Consider the following 15,878-nt stretch of genomic DNA (forward strand, 5'->3'; position numbering starts at 1 on the left):
TGAACATTGAATGTTCATTTCTCTACTATAAGCCGCATCCAACATCGTGTTAGAGAAATTGGAAGTACGTCCAAAAGGGACTCACAACCGCAGATCACGTGTTACCACGCCAGCCCAGGACCACCAAGTCTGGCTTCTTCACATGCGGTATCATCTGAGACCAGCCACCTGGACAGCTGATGAAACTGTGGGTTTACACAACAGCGTAATTTCTGCCAAAACTCCGAAACTGTCAGAAACTGTCTCAGGGAAGCTCATCTGCATGCTCATCGTCCTCACCAGGGTCTTGACCTGACAGCAGTTCAGCATCGTAACAGACTTCAGCGGTCAAAGGCTCACCTTCAATAGCCACTGGCACGCTGGAGAGGTATGCTATTCACAGATGAATCCCTGTTTCAACTGTACCTGGCAGATGGCAGGCAGCGTGTATGGAGTTGTGTGGGCGAGCGGTTTGCTGATGTCAACGTTGTGAACAGAGAGCCCCATTGTGGCGGTGGGGTTATGATATGGGCAGGCATAAGCTACGGACAACGAACACAATTGCATTTTATAGATGGTAATTTCAATGCACAGAGATACTGTGTCGAGATCCTGAGGCCCACTTTTGTGCCATTCATCCACCTCATGTTTCAGCATGCTAGTGCACGGCCCATGTCTCAAGGATCTGTACACAATTCCTGGAAGCTGAAAATGTCTCAGTTCTTTCATGGCCTTCATACTCACCAGACAAGTCATCCATTGAGCATGTTTGGGATGCACTGAATTGACATCTACGACAGTGTGATCCAGGTCCCGCCAATATCCAGTAACAGAAAGCTAAGGAAACTGAGCTAAACGACTACCGCCCCGCCCCGTAGCACTCACTTCCGTCATCATGAAGTGCTTTGAGAGACTAGTCAAGGACCATATCACCTCCACCCTACCTGACACCCTAGACCCACTCCAATTTGCTTACCGACCCAATAGGTCCACAGACGATGCAATCGCAACCACACTGTACACTGCCCTAACCCATCTGGACAAGAGGAATACCTATGTGAGAAAGCTGTTCATCGACTACAGCTCAGCATTTAACACCATAGTACCCTCCAAACGCCCTGTGCAACTGGGTCCTGGACTTCCTGACGGGCCGCCCCCAGGTGGTGAGGGTAGGTAACAACATCTCCACCCCGCTGATCCTCAACACTGGGGCCCCACAAGGGTGCGTTCTGAGCCCTCTCCTGTACTCCCTGTTCACCCACGACTGCGTGGCCATGCACGCCTCCAACTCAATCATCAAGTTTGCGGACCACACTACAGTGATAGGCTTGATTACCAACAACGACGAGACGGCCTACAGGGAGGAGGTGAGGGCCCTCGGAGTGTGGTGTCAGGAAAATAACCTCACACTCAACGTCAACAAAACAAAGGAGATGATTGTGGACTTCAAGAAACAGCAGAGGGAGCACCCACCTATCCACATCGACGGGACAGTAGAGGAGAAGGTGGAAGGTTTTAAGTTCCTCGGTGTACACATCACAGACAAACTGAATTGGTCCACCCACACAGACATCGTTGTGAAGAAGGCGCAGCAGCGCCTCTTCAACCTCAGGAGGCTGAAGAAATTCGGCTTGTCACCAAAAGCACTCACAAACTTCTACAGATGCACAATCGAGAGCATTCTGTCGGGCTGTATCACCGCCTGGTACGGCAACTGCTCTGCCCACAACCGTAAGGCTCTCCAGAGGGTAGTCAGGTCTGCACAACGCATCACCGGGGGCAAACTACCTGCCCTCCAGGACACCTACACCACCCGATGTCACAGGAAGGCCATAAAGATCATCAAGGACAACAACCACCCGAGCCACTGCCTGTTCACCCCGCTATCATCCAGAAGGCGAGGTCAGTACAGGTGCATCAAAGCTGGACTGAGACTGAAAAACAGCTTCTATCTCAAGGCCATCAGACTGTTAAACAGCCACCACTAATATTTAGTGGCCGCTGCCAACATACTGACTCAATTCCAGCCACTTTAATAATGGGAATTGATGGACATTTTTAAAAATGTATCACTTGCCACTTTAAACAATGCCACTTAATATAATGTTTACATACCCTACATTACTCATCTCATATGTATATGTATATACTGTACTGTATATCATCCACTGCATCTTGCCATCTTTATGTAATACATGTATCACTAGCCACTTTAAACTATGCCACTTTATGTTTACATACCCTACATTACTCATCTCATATGTATAGACTGTACACTATACCATCTACTGCATCTTGCCTATGCCGTTCTGTACCATGACTCATTCATATATCTTTATGTACATATTCTTTATCCCTTTACACTTGTGTGTATAAGGTAGTAGTTGTGGAATTGTTAGGTTAGATTACTTGTTGGTTATTACTGCATTGTCGGAACTAGAAGCACAAGCATTTCGCTACACTCGCATTAACATCTGCTAACCATGTGTATGTGTAACAAATAAAATTTGATTTGATTTGATTTTGATTTGACTTCACACAGCCAATGAAGTGGAGTGGGAAAACATTCCACAGGCCACAATCAAGAGCCTGATCAACGCTGTGTGTCAAATTGCATGAAGCAAATTTTGGTCACATCAGACACTGACACTGTTTTCTGATCCACGCCCCTACCTTTTTATTATTAAGGTATATGTGACCAACAGATGCATATACAGTTAAAGTCGGAAGTTTACATACACCTTAGCCAAATACATTTAAACTCAGTTTTTCACAATTCCTGACATTTAATTGGACTCTTAATTGAAGAACTGTATGGAGAGCAGGAAAAAAACTGGGGGCAGAGAGGGGACAGAGGAAGACAGGCAGGACAGAAAAGCAACACAGAAGTGAGCTGAAGAGTTGACTATCCTATGTGATTAAATTCAGCTATTTCCTCAAAACATTGTCAAAATTAATTAAATTATACTAAACTCATAAAAGATTTACCAGTTCAGTTATATCCAGTTCCCCTGACAGCAGCCAAACCTTTAATTACACGGATACCCTACAAAGACATTATAAATATTTTCTAGTTCAATTGGAAACGGCACAGTGGTCATATGGTGGCTTCCACCCCCATCCCAAGGCCAGTGACACCAGCTCTGGCTCCATCTGCAGAGCAGGGTGCGTCTCATTACAGGAACCATCATTGAGACTGCCCGGCAGCGCCCGCTCCGTCAACCCACCTCACAAAGTTCACTTCTAACGAGGGCCCAGATATCATACAGGGCTTTTCTGACTTATTTACTTTATGCTAATGTAGCAATTTTTGCTAGGCAGCAAGCAGATATGATTTGACCAGATATGGTTCTGTTTTTCTGTTGCAGTTGCAGTATGCCATTTTTGGGGAGTTTCAACATCTCCCGAAGAAAGTTGACATACAGACACACAAACAATCCCCATGTAAGGGACTGTGCTCTTACCAAACATTTTGCCCGCCTGTTTATCAAACACTCTCCTTTCTTCACTCCAACAAAGGAGACACCAGAAGGCTAAGGAGTCTGTGAGTTGGTAATACATTTGCTCAAACGAGAGCTATTACCACTCCCGCCAGGAGTGTTTATTTTCATTCAAACTGCTTCCTCGATAGGCTTCTGCCCATTTGGTTTCTCCCTCCTTGGCACAAATGATTCACCAATTGGTATTAAAAAGGTGATATAAACAGCATCTATTGTACAATAATGAGCAAAGGAATCTCAGGCATTCATCTCACGTATAATAACTGTCTATCACTGCTCAATGTGATAACAGTAATTACTCTGCAGATTTCCATCCTCGATAAAACACTTTGTCTTGCTATGCTTCGTTAATTGCACTATCATCATAAAGAGCCACCTTTTGTAACAACTGTACAGTAAAGGTACGTATTTAGAAAATGTACCAGGTTGGAAGGTGTAGATCTTCAGTTCAGGATTCACTTTGAAGTCCGCTCATGGAATCTACTCTAGGGCAGAGAACAAAACCAGCATTGCCATTATAATCCAAGACAAATGAGTGGTACCCAGGATTCAATCTTTCTATTTTCTATTTTATTCCCCCCCCCCCCCCCCTTAAAAGAGTTAGATGCACAAACTTTCAGCATGCTTATTTAAACAGCTAGGCTACCTGCCGCACCGATACATGCAAAGTCTCCACCCCACCTACACTACCTTCTCCTTCCGAAATGTGAAAGATGCAAGCACCTGCAAAATCATGACTTGTCCTCATGTCCTAGTTCATCGTCACATCCCACAGAAAGTACAGTGTAAATTTTTTTGACAACTCTCCTTCAACTGAGAGAGGGAGAGTTCAAATGCACAGCATCAAACACTAAGATGAAAGGACTCTCAAAGGCTGAGAATCAAAAGATTGATTGTTCTGGCAATTCATTCTTATTTCTTTGCAGTGCAGGAAGACTGCAGAATATGCTGTGCACTCTGTTGTATCATTATCTCACGCCTCAGTTTTTGATTTAAATGCACACAGTCATCCCACTCCCTCCTCTCTCATTCTGACTTCTTTCCCTTCCAAAACTCAACTAAGCTACAACTGGATGGTACATTTATGGACTGATGTCATCCATTCATAGATGAGATCATTATACCTCTTCAGCACATTGATTCAAATTCCAACAAAGTCATAGTCATGGACACAAGTGTGAAATACACTTTATTCAATTGGGTCTCAGAGCTGGGACAAGAGCATAGTGTTCCTAGTAACTGACGCTATTCCTGGACGCTATTCCTGGCCAATGTCAGACACCCGTCTCCTACTGTTGGCAGGTGTGGAGGCATGGTTAAAAGAAACATAATGTACAACTCCCCTAATCCCAACTGTACTTCTGTTTCCACTGGCCTAATTGACCCATAGGGATAAGACTGGCTAGCTCTATTGCTGCAGTGAATCCAAAACACAGCACGACTACTGCCAAGGAGAAAAAAAATGCCATAGACTCTAGAGTAATTGAACTGGATTAGAGTGGACATACATGCTGTGCCTTCCTCTCTCCACAGAGCTGACACAATGTGCCAACTACAGTGCTTGGCCTCACACTACCCTCTTGCTTTCGTAATGTGTAACCGTATTAGTCTAGCAGATAGGTGAAATAATTGCTCCATTATATGATCAAACTTAGTACACTATGGGAAGCATGTCCGTCAACCAGGGTGGCCATTTTAATTTCCTGTTATAAGAAATAGGGTAAAATCATTCCAAACAACATATAACTAACTTTGTAATGTTATCTAACCAGTAAATAAACCCACATATAATACACTACCGTTCAAAACTTTGGGGTCACTTAGAAATGTCCTTGTTTTTCAAAGAAAAAGTTTTTTTTTTGTCCATTAAAATAACATCAAATTGATCAGAAATACAGTGTAGACATTGTTAATGTTGTAAATTACTATTGTAGCTGGAAATGGTTTATGGAATATCTAAATAGGCGTACAGAGGCCCATTATCAGCAACCATCACTGCTGTGTTCCAATGACACGTTGTGTTAGCTAATCCAAGTTTATAATTTTAAGGGCACTCAACATGTACTGCACTGATACAGGACTGATGATTGAATGAAAGAAATTGATCATATGAAGTCCTGTACTGTGGGACCTGTACTCTTAGTTTTACTGAAGCCTTTGATATTGTTGACCATAACCTTGTTGTTGAAAAAACATATTTTCTACAGTATGGCTTTTCTACCTCTGCCATTTCGTGGATTCAGAGCTATCTATCTAATAGAACATAGAGGGTTTTTGTTAATGGAAGCTTCTCTAATGTTAAACATGTAAAGTGTGGCGTAACGCAGGGCAGCTCTGTTGGACCTCTAATCTTTTCTATTTTTAACAGTGACCTGCCAGTGGCATTAAACAATGCCATGTATGGTGATGATTCTACCCTATATGTGTCAGAATCCACAGCTAGTGAAAACACTGCCACCATAAACAAAGAGTTACTGTCAGTTTCAGAATCGGTGGCCAGTAATAAACTAAGAGCATTGTGTTTGGTACAAATCATTCCCTAAGTTCTAGACCTCAGCTGAATCTAGTAATGAATGGTGTGACTGTTGAGCAAGTTGAGGAGACTAAATAACTTGGTGCTACCTTACATTGCAAACTGTCATGGTCAAAACATTGATTCAATGGATGTAAAGATGGGGAGAGGTATGTCCATGATCAAGAGATGCTCTGCTTTTTTGACACCACAATCCACAAAGCAAGTCCTGAAGGCTCTAGTTGGATCTTATCTTGATCATTGTCCAGTCATATGGTCAAGTGCTGCAAAGAATGACTTAGTTAAGCTGCAACTAATCCAGAAAGGAGCAGCACTCTTCATCGTAATCAGAGTGTCACGCCCTGACCGTAGATTGCTTTGGATGTTTCTATTTTATGTTTGGTCAGGGTGTGATGTGGGTGGGCATTCTATGTTTGTATGTCTATGTTTTCTATTTCTATTGTGTTTGGCCTGGTATGGTTCCCAATCAGAGGCAGCTATCAATCGTTGTCTCTGATTGAGAACCATACTTAGGTATCCTGTTTTCCCAATTTTAGTTGTGGGTAGTTATTTTCTGTTTAGTGTTTTGTGGCACCTTGCAGAACTGTTCGTTTGTCGTTTTTGTTGTTTTTGTTCACGTGTTCATCTTTATTAAAAGTATTATGGATACGTACCACGCTTCACTTTGGTCCTCTTCTCCTTTTCCCGACGATATTCGTGACACAGAGGGCTATTATCAATGCAATGCATGCATGTTCTCTATTGACTAAGTTGAGGAAAGACTGATTGCATCGCTTCTTGTTATTACAAGAAACTTTAATTAGTTGGAAATTCCAAATTGTTTACACAGTCAACCTAAGCTGCAACTGGCCAAAAATAGAGCAGCACGTGTTGCTCTTCATTGTAATCAGAGGGCTACTATCAATGCTATGCATGCATGTTCTCTCTTGACTAAGAGTTGAGGAAAGACTGACTGCATCGCTTCTTGTTTTTATAAGAAACATACATGCGTTGAAAATTCCAAATTGTTTGCATAGTCAACTTACACACCAGACATGCCACTACAGGTATTTTCACAGTCAACAGGTCAAGAAAAAAATTGAGAAAACGCACAGTATTATATTGTACATCTCATTTAGCGCAAGTGAACAGCAAACCTGGTTTAAAAAAATGAATAAAGCAACAACTCACGGCACAATGCCTCTCCCACACACACAAGCACACGCACACTACATGATAATGTTTTTAAATTGTGAAGTGTTTTTCGTTTTGTGTTGAACCCCAGTAAGACTACCTTTCACCATTGGCGTTGGATAATGGGGATCTTAATCAAATCAAAACTTGTCGACAAGTTAATAGGCTATTAAATATTGCAAAAGTTTGCAAAAGTGATATTGAATTGTGTTTGGTTGTCAACGCAACCAAATATCAACATTTGAAGGAGATGGATATTTTGTGCCATGGACTACTAAATCTAATCAAACATTATTTAACCTGTCAAGATCAGCGTGCCGCTAGCGCCACCCCCCCCCCCCCCCCCCACTGAAAAACCAGTGCCGCGAAATTCAAAAAAAATATTTTTTTTAAATATTTAACTTTCACACATTAAAGTCCAATACAGCTAATGAAAGACACAGATCTTGTGAATCCAGTCAACATGTCCGATTTTTAAAATGTTTTACAGGGAAGACACAATATGTAAAGATGTACATCTATTACCTAAAAACACATTAGCACAATCCACCATCTTTTATTTGTCCACCAACACCAGTAGCCATCACCAATTCGGCTAAACTAAGATATTTATAGCCCCTAACCAACAAAAAAACTCATCAGATGACAGTCTGATAACATATTTATGGTATGGGATAGGTTTTGTTAGAAAAAAGTGCATATTTCAGGTAGATGGCATAGGTTACAATTGCACCCACCGTCACAAATGGACTAGAACAACTACATTGAGCAACGTGTTTACCTACTTACTAATCATCAAACATTTCGTAAAAATACACAGCATACACGAATCGAAAGACACAGATCCTGTGAATACAGACAATATTTCAGATTTTCTAAGTGTCTTACAGCGAAAACACAATAAATCGTTATATTAGCATAGCACATAGCACATAGCAGCCCAGCATTGATTCTAGCCAAAGTGGGCGATAACGTCAACATCGCCAAAAATATATTAATTTTTTCACTAACCTTCTCAGAATTCTTCAGATGACACTCCTGTAACATCATATTACACAATCCATATAGAGTTTGATCGAAAATGTTTATATTTAGCCACCAAAATCATGGTTAGACAATGTGAAATGTAGCTCAGCTGGTTAGAAAATGTCCTTGCGCCACTTAGACAGTGATCTACTCTTATACATAAATACTCATAAACGTGACTAAAAAATATAGGGTGGACAGGGATTGATAGACAATTTAATTCTTAATACAATTGCGGAATTACATTTTTTAATTTATCCTTACTTTTCAATACAGTTTGCGCCAAGCGAAGCTACGTCAAAAAACATGGCGTCCTAAGCCACTAAAATGTTTCGACAGAAACACGATTTATCATAATAAAAATGTCCTACTTTGAGCTGTTCTTCCATCAGTATCTTGGGCAAAGGATCCTTTCTTGGGAGTAATCGTCTTTTGGTGGAAAGCTGTCCTCTTGCCATGTGGAAATGCCAACTGCGTTCGGGATGAACTGAAAGCGTGCCCAGCTATTCACAGCGTTAAAGAAATAAATGTCCCAAAATCGCACTAAACGGATATAAATTGCTATAAAACGCTTTAAATTAACTACCTTATGATGTTTTTAACTCCCATAACGAGTAGAAACATGACCCGAGTAATATTACCCCCTTCACTAATGCTTGGAACAGGTGCGGGCCGGTGTCCTCTAGGCGCATGACGCAGCTCCAAAATAATGACTAGCCTCAGGGTTTTTTCATTTGTAGTGCCTGTGAACGCGCAATCGACCCCATTGAAATCGTCATCACGTAAAGGCATCCAGGGGAAGACGTAAGCAGTGTCTGTATAGTCATAGCAATAACAGTGCCCTTTTAACTGACTTCAGAACAGTGGCCAACATTTCTGAAATCTGACTCCATGTCAGGGAAATTGCTGTAGAATGGGCTCTGTTCCACTTAGAGACAAAATTTCAACTCCTATAGAAACTATAGACTGTTGTCTATCCAATAATAATAATAATATGCATATTGTACGATCAAGGATTTTGTGGGAAGCCGTTTCAAAAATTACCCAATTAGCATAAATAGTCTCAACAGCGCCCCCATCCTCAACAGGTTAAAACACATTTAAAGTTGAAATAGATTTAGTCCTATTCTTTAACTTAGATTTTTGGTTGAGATAGAGTTGTGAATCCAACATATCAATTACTAATTTGTAGACAAACTTGAATCAAAGTCAGACTAAGTCAGTGGCACTGATGGAAGAATACAAGCAGAAGATACATGTCCTTCAAATGTTTATATTTGGTTAAGTTGACAACCAAACACAATTCAATATCCAGTCAGTCAACAAATTAACCAATTGATATGTTGGATTCAGGTCACCACCTCAACCAAAACTCTAAGTGAAATAATAGGACTAACTCAAATTCAACTTTACATGCACTTTAAATAGGGCGGCAGGTAGCCTAGTGCTTAGAGGGTTGGACTAGTAACGGAAAGGTTGCAAGATTGAATCCCTGAGCAAACATCTGTCATCCTGCCCCTGTTCCTAGGCAGTCATTGAAAATAAGAATTTGTTCTTTAACTGACTTGCCTAGTTATATAAAGATACAAAAATAAAGTTGTATATAGTATTTTTGATTGAGATGGAGACCTGAATCTAACATATTAATCATTACATGATTCCATATGTGTTATTTCATAGTTTTGATGTCTTCACTATTATTCTACCATGTAGAAAATAGTAAAAATAAAGAAAAACCCTTGAATGAGTAGGTGTGTAAACTTTTTCTGGTACTGTAGATCAACTCTCCAGTAGGAGTTGCTGCCCAGCCTATTTTTTTTTATTCTGATAGTGGAAATAACGTTGAAGATCTGACGTTCTTTCAAGTGTACAAATTCAACATATTCAATACAATGTTTGTCTATGTTGAAAATTGGTTACCATGATGACATAATCCTGTGGTTGAAATTTCACCATCAGAACATCAGTTTACGTTGATTACTTTTTGCATTTTCTACATAGATTCCACATCACAATACGTTGACAAATTACATTGAAACAATGTTGATTCCACCAGTTTGTGCCCAGTGGTTAGTATGTGTCACAATGAGCAGCAGGGTCTCAAGGAGAACACGTTAATGCCAGCCACATTAGAACAAGATAATGCTATTAGGAACACAAATACAGTACGTGTTCTCTATATCTACCCAGGCAGCCAGAATGAGTTGTCTTGTAGTTTATAGCCAGGCAGTCTACAATACGCTCCAGGGATAGTTGTTGTTGTGTTACCGTGTTTCTATTGCCTGCAAAAGAATCTGAAATGTTTTCGCATGGTTGAGCTGTATCAGTCTGAGACAGTTAAAGTGATATACTGTAGACATAAACGATTGCAAACCAAGTACTGTTGCCACTATCCCGGCTGCTTTTTCACAGTCTTTTCCTTCTTATCCAAACTCTGCAGTCAGGACTCTAATTGCTGCTGTATTCTGTGAGAAGGGAAAGTGTTTGATGGCTCTAGTTTAGTATTTTGGATCAGCAACCTTTTACCTCTAGGTCTATTCATGGTGGAATGGCAGGAGCTTGCGATTGAAGTCATTTAAATCTGAAAACTTGGATTCATCCTCTTTGTTGGGCTCAGTTGCCATAAGCTGTGTTCATTATCAGACTCCATCTTTTCCTCTCAGATGGCTAAAATGAATTCAACATACAATGAACAAGAGCATCTCCTCCTTGGTGCACACTGCACTGAGGCTAGGTAACACGGTCACCACTGATAAATCCATGATAATCGAAATTTCAATAAGCATTTCTCAACGGCTGGCCATGCCTTCCTCCTGGCTACTCCACCCCCGGCCAACAGCTCTGCTCCCCCCACAGCTACTTGCCCAAGCCTCGCCAGCTTCTCCTTCACCCAAATCCAGACAGCAGATGTTCTGAAAGAGCTGCAAAACCTGGACCCGTACAAATCAGCTGGGCTAGACAATCTGGACCCTCTCTTTCTAAAACTATCCGCCGCCATTGTTACAACCCCTATTACACGCCTGTTCAACCTCTCTTTTGTATCGTCCAAGATCCTTAAAGATTGGAAAGCTGCCGCGGTCATCTCCCACTTCAAAGGGGGTGACACCCTAGACCCAAACTGTTACCTATATCCATCCTGCCCTGCCTATCTAAAGTATTCAAAAGCAAAGTTAATAAACAGATCACTGACCATTTCGAATCCCACCGTACCTTCTCCGCTGTGCAATCCGGCTTCCGAGTCGGTCACGGGTGCACCTCAGCCACACTCATGGTACTGAGCGATATCATAACTGCCATCGATAAAAGACAGTACTGTGCAGCCGTCTTCATCGACCTGGCCAAGGCTTTCGACTCTGTCAATCAACGTATTCTTATCGGCAGACTCAATAGCCTTGGTTTTTCTAATGACTGCATCGCCTGGTTCACCAACTACTTTGCAGACAGAGTTTAGTGTGTCAAATCGGGAAGGCCTGTTGTCCGGACCTCTGGCAGTCTCTATGGTTGTACCACAGGGTTCAATACTCGGGGGCCGACTCTTTTCTCTGTATATATCAAGGATGTCGCTCTTGCTGCGGGCGATTCCCTGATCCACCTCTACGCAGACGACACCATTCTGTATACTTCTGGCCCTTCCTTGGACACTGTGCTAACTAACCTCCAAATGAGCTTCAATGCCATACAACATTCCTTCTGTGGCCTCCAACTGCTCTTAAACCGCTAGTAAAACCAAATGCATGCTTTTCAACCGTTCGGTGCCCGCACCTGCCCGATTAGCATCACCACCCTGGACGGTTCCGACCTAGAATATGTGGACAACTATAAATACCTAGATGTCTGTCTAGACTGTAAACTCTCCTTCCAGACTCATATTAAACATCTCCAATCCAAAATCAAATCTAGAATCGGCTTTCTATTTCGCAACAAAGCCTCCTTCACTCACCCCGCCAAACTTACCCTAGTAAAACTGACTATCCTACCGATCCTCGACTTCAGCGATGTCATCTACAAAATAGCTTCCAACACTCTACTCAGCAAACTGGATGCAGTCTTTCACAGTGCCATCCATTTTGTTACCAAATCACCTTATACCATCCACCACTGCGACCTGTATGCTCTAGTCGGCTGGCCCTCGCTACATATTCGTCGCCAGACCCACTGGCTCCAGGTCATCTATAAGTCTATGCTAGGTAAAGCTCCACCTTATCTCAGTTCACTGGTCACGATAACAACACCCACCCGTAGCACACGTTCCAACAGGTATAAGGTATATCTCACTGATCATCCCCAAAGCCAATACCTAATTTCGCCGCCTTTCCTTCCAGTTCTCTGCTGCCAGTGACTGGAACGAATTGCAATAATCGCCAATGTCAACTATCTGCGCAGCTAACCGATCGTTGCAGCTTTACATAGTCCATCTGTAAATAGCAGACCCAATCTACCTACCTCACCGCCATACTGTTTTTATTTTATTTACTTTTCTGCTCTTTTGCACACCAGTGTCTCTACTTGCACATCATCTGCTCATTTATCACTCCAGTGTTAATCTGTTAAATTGTAATTATTTTATTTATTGCCTACCTCCTCATGCCTTTTGCACTTTGTTTAGTGTGTTACTTGCTTGTTTATTGTTTACTACATGTGTAACTCTGTGTTGTTGTCTGTGTCACACTGCTTTGCTTTGTCTTGGCCAGGTCGCAGTTGCGAATGAGAACTTGTTCTCAACTAGCCTACCTGGTTAAATAAAAGTTAAATAAAAAATAAATAAATAAAAAATACTGGCCACTTCAAATCAGTGTGTCTGTTGAGTGCCTTTCAGTCTAACGACAAACCAGACACAGGATTGTTTCTGAGACTGATACTGCTGTCTAATTCCAGGACGTTTCTCTTATTCTCCCCCCTCCCCCTCCCTAAAAAAGTAAATCCTGTATTTTGGACTGCGATCTACTGTATATAGTCCAGTGGATAAGAACCAAATATACCTGAGATTGTTTCACTTTATTCTACATGTATGAAACTTTGTACACTAATACTGGAACATTGTAAAGATTGAAGGCAGTCTGGAAAGCATGTCAGTCAACCAGGGTGGCCTTTTTAATTGCTGAAATTTGGATATCCTCTTAGAAGAAAATAGGTTCATTCCAAACAACCTAAAAATTACTTTTTAAAGTTATCAACATAATAAATAAACCCCACAGATAATATAGACATTACTTATTATCATAAAACACTCTTAAGACCTTCATGTGGACACATTTAGGTCATTTTGACTGAAGTCCAGGCGCTACGGGCAAAAGTGTTGACTTTGTGATAGAGACACCACATTTCACACACAGCTTTGGCATGTCTAAAGGAGTATTTTGTCATCACAGATTTTATCCATAGAGAGAAATCGTAATGGTATCTTTTTGTAGGCACTAACTCCGCCATGGTTCGTTGAACATAGCCTATTGAAAAATGAATGGAGTCTTGTAGGGTTTTTGGTTAAAATACGAAAATACGGTCTGTGGTAGACAATGGCTCAGTAGATATAAGTTTTGTTATATGAGATAATTTTGCTGATGAAGACTATCTTTTAGTATTCATCTTTTAGTGTTCTTTTTTTAAATAAATGTTTTTCCTCATCACAATACCCCATAATGACAAAGCGTAAACAGGTTTTTACACATTTTTACAAATGTATTACAAATATAAACAGAAATACCTTATTTACATAAGTGTTCAGACACTCAGGTATATGCTGTTTTCATGATGATCTTTGAAATGTTATGTGTCTACAACTTGATTGGTGTCCACCTGTGGTAAATTCAATTGATTGGACATGATTTGGAAAGGCACACTTGTCTATATAATGTCCCACAGTTGACAGTGCACGTCAGAGCATAAACAAAGTCATGAGGTCAAAGGAATTGAACGTAGAGCTCCGAGACACGACTGTGTCGAGGCACAGATCCGGGAAAGGGAAATAAAACATTTCCGCAACACTGATGGTTCTCAAGAACACAGTTTACCCCATCATTCTTAAATGGAAGAAGTTTGGAACCTCCAACACTGGCCGCTGGACCAAACTGAGCAATCGGGGGAGAATGGTCTTGGTCAGGGAAGTGACCAAGAACCCGATGGTCACTCTGACAGAGTTGCAGAGTTCCTCTGTGGTGATGGGAGCACCTTCCAGACAGACAACCATCTCTGCAGCACTCCTCCAAGCAGACCTTTGGTGAAGCATGGTCCAGAGCACTCATTAACCTGCTCCAGAGCACTCATTAACTCAGACTGGGGCAAAGGTTCACCTTCCAACAGGATACTGACCCTAAGCACAAAGCCAATACAAGGCAGGATTGGCTTGGGGACAAGTCTCTGAATGGCCTTGAGCGGCACAGCCAGAGTCTGGACTTGAACCCAGTTGAATATCTCTGGAGAGACCTGAAAATTGCTGTGCAGCAATGCCCCCCATCCAACCTGACAGAGCTTGAGAGGATCTGGAGAGAAGAATGGGAGAAACTCCCCAAATACAGGTGTGCCAAACATGTAGCCAAGAAGGGTCGAGGCTGTAATCGCTGCCAAAGGTGCTTCAGCAAAGTAGTGAGTAAAGGGTTTGAATACTTATGTAAATATGATATTTCCGTTTTTTGTAAAATCTATTTAATCCATTTTAGAATAAGGCTGTAACGTAGCAAAATGTGGAAAAAGTCAGTGGCTGAATACTTTTAGAATCCACTGTATACATATCCTTTGAACTTTTAGTACAAAAATGGTGAAAGCATGTGCTAAATTATAAAAAAATAAATAATAATGGCTAGTTCCACTCTAAAATGTAATATGGGAGTTCTCTGAAGTCTACTGATTGCAATGATTTTGAGTGCATTAGGAAAGTATTCAGACCACTTTACTTTTTCCACATTTTGTTACATTACAGACTTATTCTAAAATGGATGAAAAAATTGATAAGCAATTTAAAACATCCCCACATCATGACGCTGCCACCACCACGCTTCAACTCTTGGCATTCAGGCCATAGAGTTCAATCGTGGTTTCATCAGACCAGAGAATCTTGTTCCTCATGGTCAGAGTCCTTTAGCTGCCTTTTGGTAAACTCCAAGCGGGATGTCATGTGCCTTTTACTGAGGAGTGGCTTCTGTTTGGCAACTGGAACGTTCTCCCATCTCCACACAGGAAGTGTGTGTGTGTGTGTGTGTGTGTGTGTGTGTGTGTACGTTGAAAGAGATGAAATATAAATTATCTGTTTTCCCAGTCATGTGAAATCCATAGATTTGAGCCTAATGAATGTATTTACATATTTACAGCCTAATGAATGAGTTCCTCGTTAGAGCTGTATCTCAGTAAAATGTTTGAAATTGTTGCATGTTGCGTTTATATTTTTGTTCATAATATATATCAAATATCTCCAAATTGAGCTCAGGTGCATCCACTTTCCTCTGATCATCCTTGATATGTCTCTACAACTTGTTTGCAGTCCACCTGTGGCCAATTCAATTGTTTGGACATGATTTAGAAAGAAACACACCTGTCTATATATAAGGTCCAACAGCTGACAAGAAGTCCAAGGAACTGTCCATAGATCTCCGAGATAGAATTGTGATGAGGCATACACTACCAGTCAAACATGTTAGAACACCTACTCATTCAAGGGATTTTCTTTATTTTTACAA

At 41.3% G+C, this 15,878-nt stretch overlaps 1 protein-coding gene across 3 annotated transcripts in view; it reads right to left on the bottom strand.

The window, feature by feature from the left end:
• Positions 1-15,878, bottom strand: part of LOC129858338 (pro-neuregulin-3, membrane-bound isoform-like) — a 541,229-nt gene that overhangs the window by 370,931 nt on the left and 154,420 nt on the right. The gene's annotated exons all lie outside the window — the stretch shown is intronic.

This window comes from Salvelinus fontinalis, chromosome 1 (assembly GCF_029448725.1).
Source record: "Salvelinus fontinalis isolate EN_2023a chromosome 1, ASM2944872v1, whole genome shotgun sequence".
NCBI classification, from domain to species: domain Eukaryota; kingdom Metazoa; phylum Chordata; class Actinopteri; order Salmoniformes; family Salmonidae; genus Salvelinus; species Salvelinus fontinalis.